Below are 10766 nucleotides of genomic sequence, written 5' to 3'. Positions count from 1 at the left end.
ACTAGTAATACTGCCCTGGGGCATAGTTTTGAGCCATTGTGCAGCTTCATCCCTTAGTGAGAAGGGAAATAACGATAGCTTCCAGGTATCATGATTTACACCTTCGAGATTGACCACACCACAAGTTCTCAGAAAAGTGGATATGTGCTGTTTAGGATCCTCCAATGGATTTCCACCATAGGAGCAATTGTTCTTGATTAGTGTAATGAGTTGCGGCTTCATGTTGTGGTGTTTTTCTTTCGAAATTTCTTCTTCAATGATAGCCTTCCCTCGTGCCTCTCTTTTTTTCTTCTGTGACATAAATCAACAAACAAAACACACAGTGGTTATTTTTGAAAATTGAGTGGAATCAGTTGAGACAAAACTTCAAATGGTTAGTGGGTTAGTAGAGGCAAATCTTCAAACAGTTAGTGGGTTAATCAAAATTAAGAAAAAGTGCTTGATCTAAACTTACCACCTCACTTAATCATTGTCAATCTAATCAATCCCCGGCAACGGTGCCAAAAACTTGATGGGAATTATTTTGGTTGAGACAAGAATCTCTCCCAAAACAACACCGATCTAACCGGCAAGTGCACCGGGTCGCATCAAGTAATAAAAACTCACGGGAGTGAGGTCGATCCCACAGGGATTGAAGGATTGAGCAATTTTAGTTTAGTGGTTGAATTAGTCAAGCGAATCAAGATTTGGTTGATTGTGTTGCAGAATTTAAATTGCATTGAAAGTAAAGAGGACAAGAATTAAAGTGCTGAATCTTAAAGAACAAGAAATTAAATGGCAGAAACTTAGATTGCAAGAAATGTAAATTGCAAAATCTTAAATTGCAAGAATTGTAAATGGCTTGAAATGTAAAGGGATTGGGACTTGGAATTGCAGGAATTAAACAAAGAGAAATTAAATTGCATCAAACAGAAGAGTAAATGGGAATTGGGATTGAATCAGATTCAAAACAGAAAGGTAAATGAACAAGTAAAGCATGAGCAGAAAATTGGAAATGGGAAAATTGGATCTCAGGACCCAGAGACTAGAAAACCAAGTCTAGATCTCAATGCCTTCCTAGATCCAACAAGAACAGAAGCAATGGAATTGTAAATTGCAAAGAAATTAGATGAAGAAGCAATGAACCGAATTGGAAATTAAATTGCAATGAAAATCAACAGAGAGATCTAAGGTGAGATTGAAACAGAATTTCTTCAATTCTCCAACCCAAGATCCAAGACAGAGTAATTGAAATTGAAAGCACTAAAACTAAGGAAATAAAGATCACTCAAGCTCCCAAAAACAGAAAAGTAAACTCTCTAAAAACTCTCAAAATGGAAGCTCTTCGAATAAATTGAATTCTAGCCTATTTATACACTTTCTTCAATTGATCTTCAAGCCTTGAGTTGGGCCTTTGCTCTTGATGGAATTGGGTTGAAAGAGGCCTTGGTTGATTGCTCTTGAAGTTTGGAGAGAAACCCAAGTGAATCAATTGAACCGGATTTGAGTTTTTGCAAAGTTGGATTCAAAGTTAGCCTCAAAGTTAGGGGGCTAACTTTGAAGCTAACTTTTCATATCAGCAAACATCTCTTCCTGCCATTCACGTTGGTGCCAACGTTAGGGGGCTAACTTTGACCCTAACGTTGGCCTTGCTTTGTGTTGGTGTGGCGCCAACGTTAGCCTCCAAGTTAGGGGGCTAACGTTGACGCAAACGTTGGCAACCCTGGAGGAGAGTTCTTATGCCAACGTTAGCCTCCAAGTTAGGGGGCTAACGTTGGCGCAAACGTTGGCACCCTGGGAAGCAAATCTTCATGCCAACGTTTGAGGGCTAACTTCAACTCCAACTTCATTCTTCCTGGTTCAATTTCACTTGTTTCATTGTCTTCTCTTAGCTTCTAGCCATTCCTTCTCACTTCAATCCTTTTCCAAGCTTTCTTCCCCTATCATAAATCAACCAAACACATCAAAGCTATGCTTGGAATCATGAGATGATCATTCTATCTTAATATGCACCAATTATGGCATCAAACCTCATGAAATTGCATTAATTTATCTATGGTTGATTCAATCAAAGGAAGCATGAAAATCTGCCTAAATTGGCTTACTTAAGCCTCAAGAAAGTGCATAATTCAAGTGAAAACAAAAGAAAAAGACTAGTGAAACTAGGCTAAGATGACTTGTCATCAACCATCTCTCAAGTGCTTGGGGACAAGCAACTTTCAAAGTTCATTGTAGGCGATCACTTCAATCTTGAAAAGGATCAAGCATCATCAACCAAAGAGACAAAGAGGGATATAAAGACCAACAATGATGATGATAAGGAGTAAAGCAAATAAACTCCAAAAGGTTGTATTGTTGAGTGATTGTCTTGTATTCAAACTACTATGATTGAAAGTGATATTGTACCCCTGTTTGTCTGCTTAGTATAACTTCTTTGTAGTTCAATAACTAAGATGTTTGATATATCATAACTCCATACTCTTGAAATTGCTTGCACTCAATACCTAAGAAAATGCAAACAGAGAACAATTCTTTGAAAAGAATGATTGAGGAGTCAAAAATCTATTTTGAGGCAAGCAAAAGATTAAGAGAAGTGGTGGTTCTAGTTGTATGATTGTGTATTGAGGTTGCATGTTTGTGAAAACTTGCATGGGAGCTCATAGGCAGGAAATAGAGTTCAAAGAAGTATTATGGAGATTCTCAAACACTTATTGATCCAAGAAGCAGCAGCAAAAGAAAGCAAAAGAAAAAAAAAACAAAAGAACATGGCAAAAGGCTCTGAGCATCAATTACTAGGAAGAAAAAGAAGGAAATGAGAACTCAAAGAGTTACTATTCTAGTTAAATGCTTGTGGTAGAATTGTGTCAAAGAGAGAGGCTTGAGCAAGTAAATCCTAAGGGGTGTTTCAACACCTAATACCTTAAAACCAACTGGTTTGGGAGTATTGATTGAAAGCTTATCTAAAGAGCCGCTTTGAGACATGATACTTAGAGTCAAGGCCAAGACACATAAACTATGAGCTGTTTCAAGGTGATTATCTATAGAGAGATTTCCATGATATCATTTGAATGAAAGTCCTAAGATCTAAGACTTCCAAAATGTAAGGACTGATAAGCACTGGGACCCTTGCATGAACACATAATTCAGAGTTCACCCCACTATCACTTAATCACTTCACTCACCAAGGTATTACAAGCTATTCCTCAACTCATTCCAATTAAAAGAAATCTTTGTGCATAGTTTTTTTTGTTGCTTGAGGACAAGCAATGTTTAAGTTTGGTGTTGTGATGCATTCGCATATTTGCCATTTTTACTAGTTAGTTTAGTTAATTTTAGCTTAGCTTCATTCATTTTCTTTGAAATAAATAGACAAATTTGTGAACTTTTCCTCCATGCATTCATAAACCAAGAACTAAGTGAAATTTGACATAATCTATGCAAATGATTCAAGAAGTTTATATGCAAGTTAAGGTGAATGATTTCCTTGAAATTTAATGCATGAGATGGCAAAACTTTGAGAAAAGTTCTTTGGTTTATGATAGGTGATGAAGCAAGAAGACAATGGTGCAAGGAAATCTTGAAGCAAGAAGGAAATGCACGTTGCCAACTTGATCCTCAAGTTGGCAACGCCCAAATTGATGCTGCCAGGAGGATTAGCACGTTGGCAACTTGGAAACCAAGTTGGCAACGTGCTAGTGCATGATCAGTGGAATTTGCAGCCTGACCTTCCCCTCTTCAAGGATGAATATCTTGAACCGCAAGGATCCAATTGGCATGATTCCAATTGCGTTGAGAAGCTGACATCAAGAGCTTTCCAACGATATACAATAGTCCATAATGTGGCAAGAAATGGAAGCTCAAAACAGAGAGAAACTTAAGCCCCAAGAGCAAGGAAATGGAGCATTGCAAGTTACCAACTTGAGGACCAAGTTGGCAACGCCAGGAAGCCACCAGGGGAGATGTTGGCACGTTGTTGCTGGCGTGTTTGCCAACAACGTGGGCAACAACGCCCAAGCCAAGAAGAAAAGAGAGCCTGGCGTTGTTGCTGGCGTGTTTGCCAGCAACGTGGGCAACAACGCCCAGGCAGCTTGATGTTGCTCTCTTCAAGAACGTGTATCTTGAGCTAGAAAACTCCAAATGAGGTGAAATCAGTGGCATTGGAAAGTAGACATCAAGAGCTTTCCAACCATATATCATAGTATGGAATTAGAGTTCATTTGAAGGTTTAAGAGTTAGCTTCATTTAGAGCCTCAGACACTGAAAGCGTTGTCACTGGCGTGTTCACCAAGTTGTCAACGCTCAACCAAGTTGCCAACGACCAAAATGAAGAAAAGAGCAGCATCCAGCACGTTGCCAACGTCCAAGACCAAGTTGCCGACGCCCAGGAGCTTCCAGTGGGCGTTGTCACTGGCGTTGTTGCCAGTAACTTGGGCAACAATGCCCAGCCCAGGCAGCCTGACCTCCCTCTCTTCAATGACTTATATCTTGAGCTAGAGAACTCCAAATGAGATGCTTCCAATTGCATTGGAAAATAGACATCAAGAGCTTTCCATCCATATATCATAGCATGGGATTGGAGTTCATTTGAAGATTCAAGAGTCAGCTACATTTAGAGCCTCAGAAACACTGGGCGTTGTTGCTGGCGTGTTTGCCAACAACTTGGGCAACAACGCCAGACAGCTTGACCATACCCTCTTCAAAGGAGCATAACTTGAGCTATAGAGATCCAATTGAGGTGCTTCCAGTTGCATTGGAAAGCTGACATTCAGAGCTTTCCAACCATGTATAATTGTTTATAGTGAAGCATGAAATTGAAGCTCGAGCAAGAGGCAACTTTGGGCACCAAAAACTGAATTCAGAAAAGGCCAAGTGTTTGGCAACAACTTGGGCTGGCAACGCCCAAGCACCAAGCCTGGTGCCCAGGAAATTACTTGCACGTTGCCAACGTGCATAGAGCTGACGTTTTTGGCAACAACGCTCAGATGGGCCAGAATTGATGAGGAATTGCTCTTGTTCTCTTCACCACTTTCAAAGGGGAATTCTTCCTTAATTGGACCAGGAACTTAACCATGGAAAAGCCCACATTGCCAATCCAATTGAGGACCTCCAAATGAGTCTTAGGAATAGTATAAATAGAGTTAATTTTGTACTTGGAGGACTCTTCTTCCACTTTTTAGAGACTTTTACTTTTACTTTTACTTTGACATTGTGATTATTCTTCACTTTCGGGAGGATACCCGAAAGCTATTTTGTCTCTCTTGCAACTTTCAAATTTCAGTTTTAAGAACTTCTTCTTCTTCATTCTTCATTTCTTCTCCATTTTAATTTTAATGTTTATCTTTGCAATTGTTGTTGAATTTAGAGCTATGATTCACTAAACCCCACCTTCATTAGGGGAGGAGCTCTGTTTATTTGAATGGGTTGACAACAATTCTCCTCTTTCTCAATTCAAGTGGTTTATCCAAGAGGAAACTCTTGTTCTTCACAGATTCAATTACATTCGAGAGAAGGATTGAATCTATATGAATTGTATGGTGAACTTGAGAAAGAATCCATAGAATTCAGTTTAGAGTTATCCTTTCATGATTTCTTTGATCAATACACTTTGGGTTGGTATGTGAGATGTAACCTCCCTTGGTTGAGATCCTGGAAGTTGTGTGGCTTGGGATTAGAAATTGAGCTTCACCTCTTCTCATGACCAATTAGATCACGAGAGTGGCAATTGATTGTGTTGAGAGAAATTGGATTGCCAAGAGATTGGGATCCAATTATTCACAATCTGCCATGGATCTATACCCATGATTGAGAAGGAGTTGAACCAAGTCAATCCATGATAATTTACACCTCTGAGCCCTAATGATCTCTCCATTATTCATTCTTATCTCCTTTGTTCTTTAGTTGTTTTGAATACCCACTACCCAATTCCCCTCTACAATCTTACAATTTATCATTCTGTCACTTATATTCTGCTTCCTACTTCTTGCAATCTATTCCTCTGCTCTCTAAATTCTGCAACATTTATTTTCCTGCAATTTACTTTCATGTCATTTAAGTTTCTTGCACTTTAATTTTCAGCTATTTACTTTCATTTTCTTCCTTTACTATAGTTCTTTAAATTCATTGTCAATTAATTTTCTGCAAGTATATCAAAAAATCAATTCTCATGAAATCCAGATTATGTTTGCTTGACTAAATATACCATTTAACTAAAATTGCTTAATCTACCAATCTCCGTGGGATCGACCTCACTCTTGGTGAGTTTTATTACTTGATACGACCCGGTATACTTGCCGGTTGTATACATGAATCCTAATTTTTACGTATCACATATAAAACTACTCAACCTTCTTATTGAAATAGTTAGGAAAGAAAACTACCTCAGGTTGGGTTGCCTCCCAACAAGCGCTCTTTTAATGTCACTAGCTTGACATTCTTCATTTTTGCTTCAGGGACGTTGTAAGCTTTGAACCTCCTTTTCCTTGTCCCAATGTCCTCCTAAGTATAGCTTTGCTTTGTGACCATTTGCTGTGAATTGACTCTTTGTTGCTTCATCCAGCAATTCAATACTCCCATAAGGGAAAACCTTGGTTACCAAATATGGACCAGTCCATTTAGATTTAAGCTTTCCAGGAAATATCTTGAGCCTGGAGTTGTATAAAAGTACTTGCTGCCCAGGTTTGAATTCTTTCTTCATGACCTTCTTGTCATGCCACCTCTTGGCTTTTTCCTTGTATATCTTGGCACTTTCATATGCTTCTAATCTAAATTCATCCAGCTCATTTAACTGCAACAACCTTTTCTCTCCTGCTGCTTCAGAGTCAAGGTTTAGGAGTTTAGTAGCCCAAAAAGCTTTGTGTTCAAGCTCCACAGGTGATACGTAAAAAATTAATATTTCACGTAATTGCTGGCAAGTATACCGGGTCGTATCAAGTATTAAAACTCACCAAGAGTGAGGTCGATCCCACGGAGATTGGTAGATTAAGCAATTTTAGTTAAATGGTATATTTAGTCAAGCAAACATGGTTTTGAATTCATGAGATTTAAGTGTTGAATGTAATTGCAGAAAGTTAAATGACAAGGAATTTAAAGAACTAGAATAGGGAAAGGAAATGAAAGTAAATAACTGAAACTTAAAATGCAAGAAACTTAAATGACATTGAAAATAAATTGCAGGAAATTAAAGAGTGCAGAATTTTAGAGAGCAGAAAAATAAATTGCAAGGAATAGAAAACAGAGTGTAAGTGACGGAATGATAAATTGCAAGAAAATAGAAGGAAATTGGGTAGTGGGTATACAAGAACTAAAGATCAAAAGAGATGAAAATTAATGATGGAGAGATCATTAGGGATCAGAGATGTAAATTATCATGGAATGACTTGGTTCAACTCCTTCTCAATCATGGGTATAGATCCATGGCAGATTGTAAATAATTGGATCCCAATCTCTTGGCAATCCAATTTCTCTCAACACAATCAATTGCCACTCTCGTGATCTAATTGGTCATGAGAAGAGGTGAAGCTCAATTTCTAATCTCAAGCCACACAACTTCCAGGATCTCAACCAAGGGAGGTTACATCTCACACACCAACCCAAAGTGTATTGATCAAAGAAATTGTGAGAGGATAACTCTAAACTGAATTCTATGGATTCTTGCTCAAGTTCACCATACAATTCATATAGATTCAATCCTTCTCTCGAATGTAATTGAATCGGTTAAGAACAAGAGTTTCCTCTTGGATGAACCACTTGAATTGAGAAAGAGAAGAGTTATTGTCAATCCATTCAAATAAACAGAGCTCCTCCCCCTAATGAAGGTGGGGTTTAGTGAATCATAGCTCTAAATTCAACAACAATTGCAAAGATAAGCATTAAAATTAAATTGAGAAGAAGATGAAGAATGAAGAAGAAGAATTTCTTAAAACTGAAATTTGAAAGTTGCAAGAAAAACAAAATAGCTTTCGGGTATCCTCCCGAAAGTGAAGAATAATCACAATGTCAAAGTAAAAGTAAAAGTCTCTAAAAAGTGAAAGAAAACCTCCTCCAAGTACAAAGTTTAAGTCTATTTATACTACTCCTAAGACTCATTTGGAGGTCCTCAAGTGGTTGGCAATGTGGGCTTTTTTCCATTGTTGAGTTACTGGTCCAATGAAGGAAGAAGTTGCCTTTGAAAAGGGTGTAGAGAACAAGAGTCATCTCTTCACAGATTCTGGCCCAAAATGGGCGTTGTTGCCAAAAACGCCAGCTTTATGCACGTTGGCAACGTGCATGGAATTTCCTGGGCTTGGGCGTTCCCAGCCCAAATTGTTGCTAAGTGTTTTGGCCTTCTCTGAATTCAGTTTTGATGCTTAAAGTTGCCTCTTGCTCGAGCTTCAATTTCATACTTCACTATAGACAATTATACATGGTTGGAAAGCTCTGAATGTCAGCTTTCCAATGCAACTGGAAGCACCTCAATTGGATCTCTATAGCTCAAGTTATGCTCCTTTGAAGAGGGTATGGTCAGGCTGTCTGGCGTTGTTGCCCAAGTTGTTGGCAAACACGCCAGCAACAACGCCCAGTGTTTCTGAGGCTCTAATTGTGGCTGGCTCTTGAATCTTCAATTGAACTCCAATCCCATGCTATGATATATGGATGGAAAGCTCTTGATGTCTATTTTCCAATGCAATTGGAAGCATCTCATTTGGAGTTCCCTAGCTCAAGATATAAGTCATTGAAGAGAGGGAGGTCAGGCTGCCTGGGCTGGGCGTTGTTGCCCAAGTTGTTGGCAAACACGCCAGCAACAACGCCCACTGGAAGCTCCTGGGCATTGGCAACGTGCTCTGGGCGTTGGCAACGTGCTAGATGCTGCTCCTTTCTTCTCTGCTTGGGCGTTGCCAACTTGGTGTTGGCGTTGGCAACTTGGTGAGCATGCCAGTAACAATGCTTTCCATGTTTGAGGCTCTAAATGAAGCTAACATTTGAACCTTCAAATGAACTCCAATTTCATATTGTGATATATGGTTGGAAAGCTCTTGATGTCTACTTTCCAATGCCACTGATTTCACCTCATTTGGAGTTTTCTAGCTCAAGATACACGTTCTTGAAGGGTGCATCCTCGAGCTGCCTGGGCGTTGTTGCCCAAGTTGTTGGCAAACACGCCAGCAACAACGCCAGGCTCTCCTCTCTTCTCTGCTTGGGCGTTGTTGCCCACGTTGTTGGCAAACACGCCAGCAACAACGTGCCAACATCTCTTTTCTTCTTGGCTTGGGCGTTGCCAACTTGGTGTTGGCGTTGGCAACGTGCTAACATCTTCCCCTGGTGGCTCCTGGCGTTGCCAACTTGGTGTTGGCGTTGGCAACGTGCTAACATCTCCCCCTAGTGGCTCCTGGTATTGCCAACTTGGTCCTCAAGTGGCTCCTGGCATTGCCAACTTGGTCATCAAGTTGGCAACTTGCAATGCTTCATTTCCTTGCTCTTGGGGCTTAAGTTTCCCTCTGATTTGAGCTTTCATTCCTTGCCACATTATGGATTATTGTATATCGTTGGAAAGCTCTTGATGTCAGCTTCTCAACGCAATTGGAATCATGCCAATTGGATCCTTGTGGTTCAAGATATTCATCCTTGAAGAGGGGAAGGTCAGGCTGCAAATTCTGCTGATCATGCACTAGCACGTTGCCAACTTGGTTTCCAAGTTGCCAACGTGCTGTTCTTCCCTGGCAGCACCAAATGGGCGTTGGCAACTTGGTTTCCAAGTTGCCAACGTGCTGTTTGCTCCTGGTTGCACAAAATGGGCGTTGCCAACTTGAGGATCAAGTTGGCAACGTGCATCTCCTTCTTGCTTCAAGATTTTCTTGCACCATTGTCTTCTTGCTTCATCACCTATCATAAACCAAAGAACTTTTCTCAAAGTTTTGCCATCTTATGCATTAAATTTCAAGGAAATCATTCACCTTAACTTGCATATAAACTTCTTGAATCATTTGCATAGATTATGTCAAATTTCACTTAGTTCTTGGTTTATGAATGCATGGAGGAAAAGTTCACAAATTTGTCTATTTATTTCAAAGAAAATGAATGAAGCTAAGCTAAAATTAACTAAACTAACTAGTTAAAATGGCAAATATGCGAATGCATCAACAGGTAGGTGACATGATTTACCATATAGTAGCTGAAAAGGTGACTTCCCAATGGGAGTTTTGAAAGCTGTCCTGTATGCCCAGAGTGCATCCTCTAACTTCCGAGCCCAATCTTTTCTTGAACCTCCTACTGTCTTTTCTAATATCTTCTTCAGTTCCCGATTTGCTAATTCAGCCTGTCCATTGTCTGGGGGTGATATGGCGTAGCTACTTTATGAATCACTCCATATTTATGGAGAAGCTTTTCCATTTGTTTGTTGCAAAAATGGCTACCACCGTCACTCACAAGACCCTTGGGAACTCCATATCTAGTGAAGATGTGCTTCCTAAGGAATTGAAGGACAATCTGTGCATCACATGTGGTTGTGGCTATAGCTTCCACCCACTTTGAGACGTATTCTACTGCCACCAAAATATATCTGAAAGAATAGGAAGGGGAGAAAGGTCCCATGAAATCAATTCCCCATAAATCAAATAATTCCACTTCCAGAATGAAGTTTTGAGGCATCTCATTCCTTCTCGTCAAGCCTCCTGTTCTCTGGCATTCGTTGCACTGATGGACAAATTCTCGAGCATCTTTGAAGATAGTTGGCCAATAGAACCCACTCTGTAATATCTTTGCAGCTGTTCTTTCTGGGCCAAAATGTCCACCATAGGTTGATCCATGACAAT

This window comes from Arachis stenosperma, unplaced genomic scaffold (genome assembly GCF_014773155.1).
Source record: "Arachis stenosperma cultivar V10309 unplaced genomic scaffold, arast.V10309.gnm1.PFL2 arast.V10309.gnm1.Scaffold_100031, whole genome shotgun sequence".
In the NCBI taxonomy this organism is placed as follows: domain Eukaryota; kingdom Viridiplantae; phylum Streptophyta; class Magnoliopsida; order Fabales; family Fabaceae; genus Arachis; species Arachis stenosperma.
The sequence above is the reverse complement of the archived record's forward strand: the minus strand, read 5'-3'. Positions refer to the sequence as shown.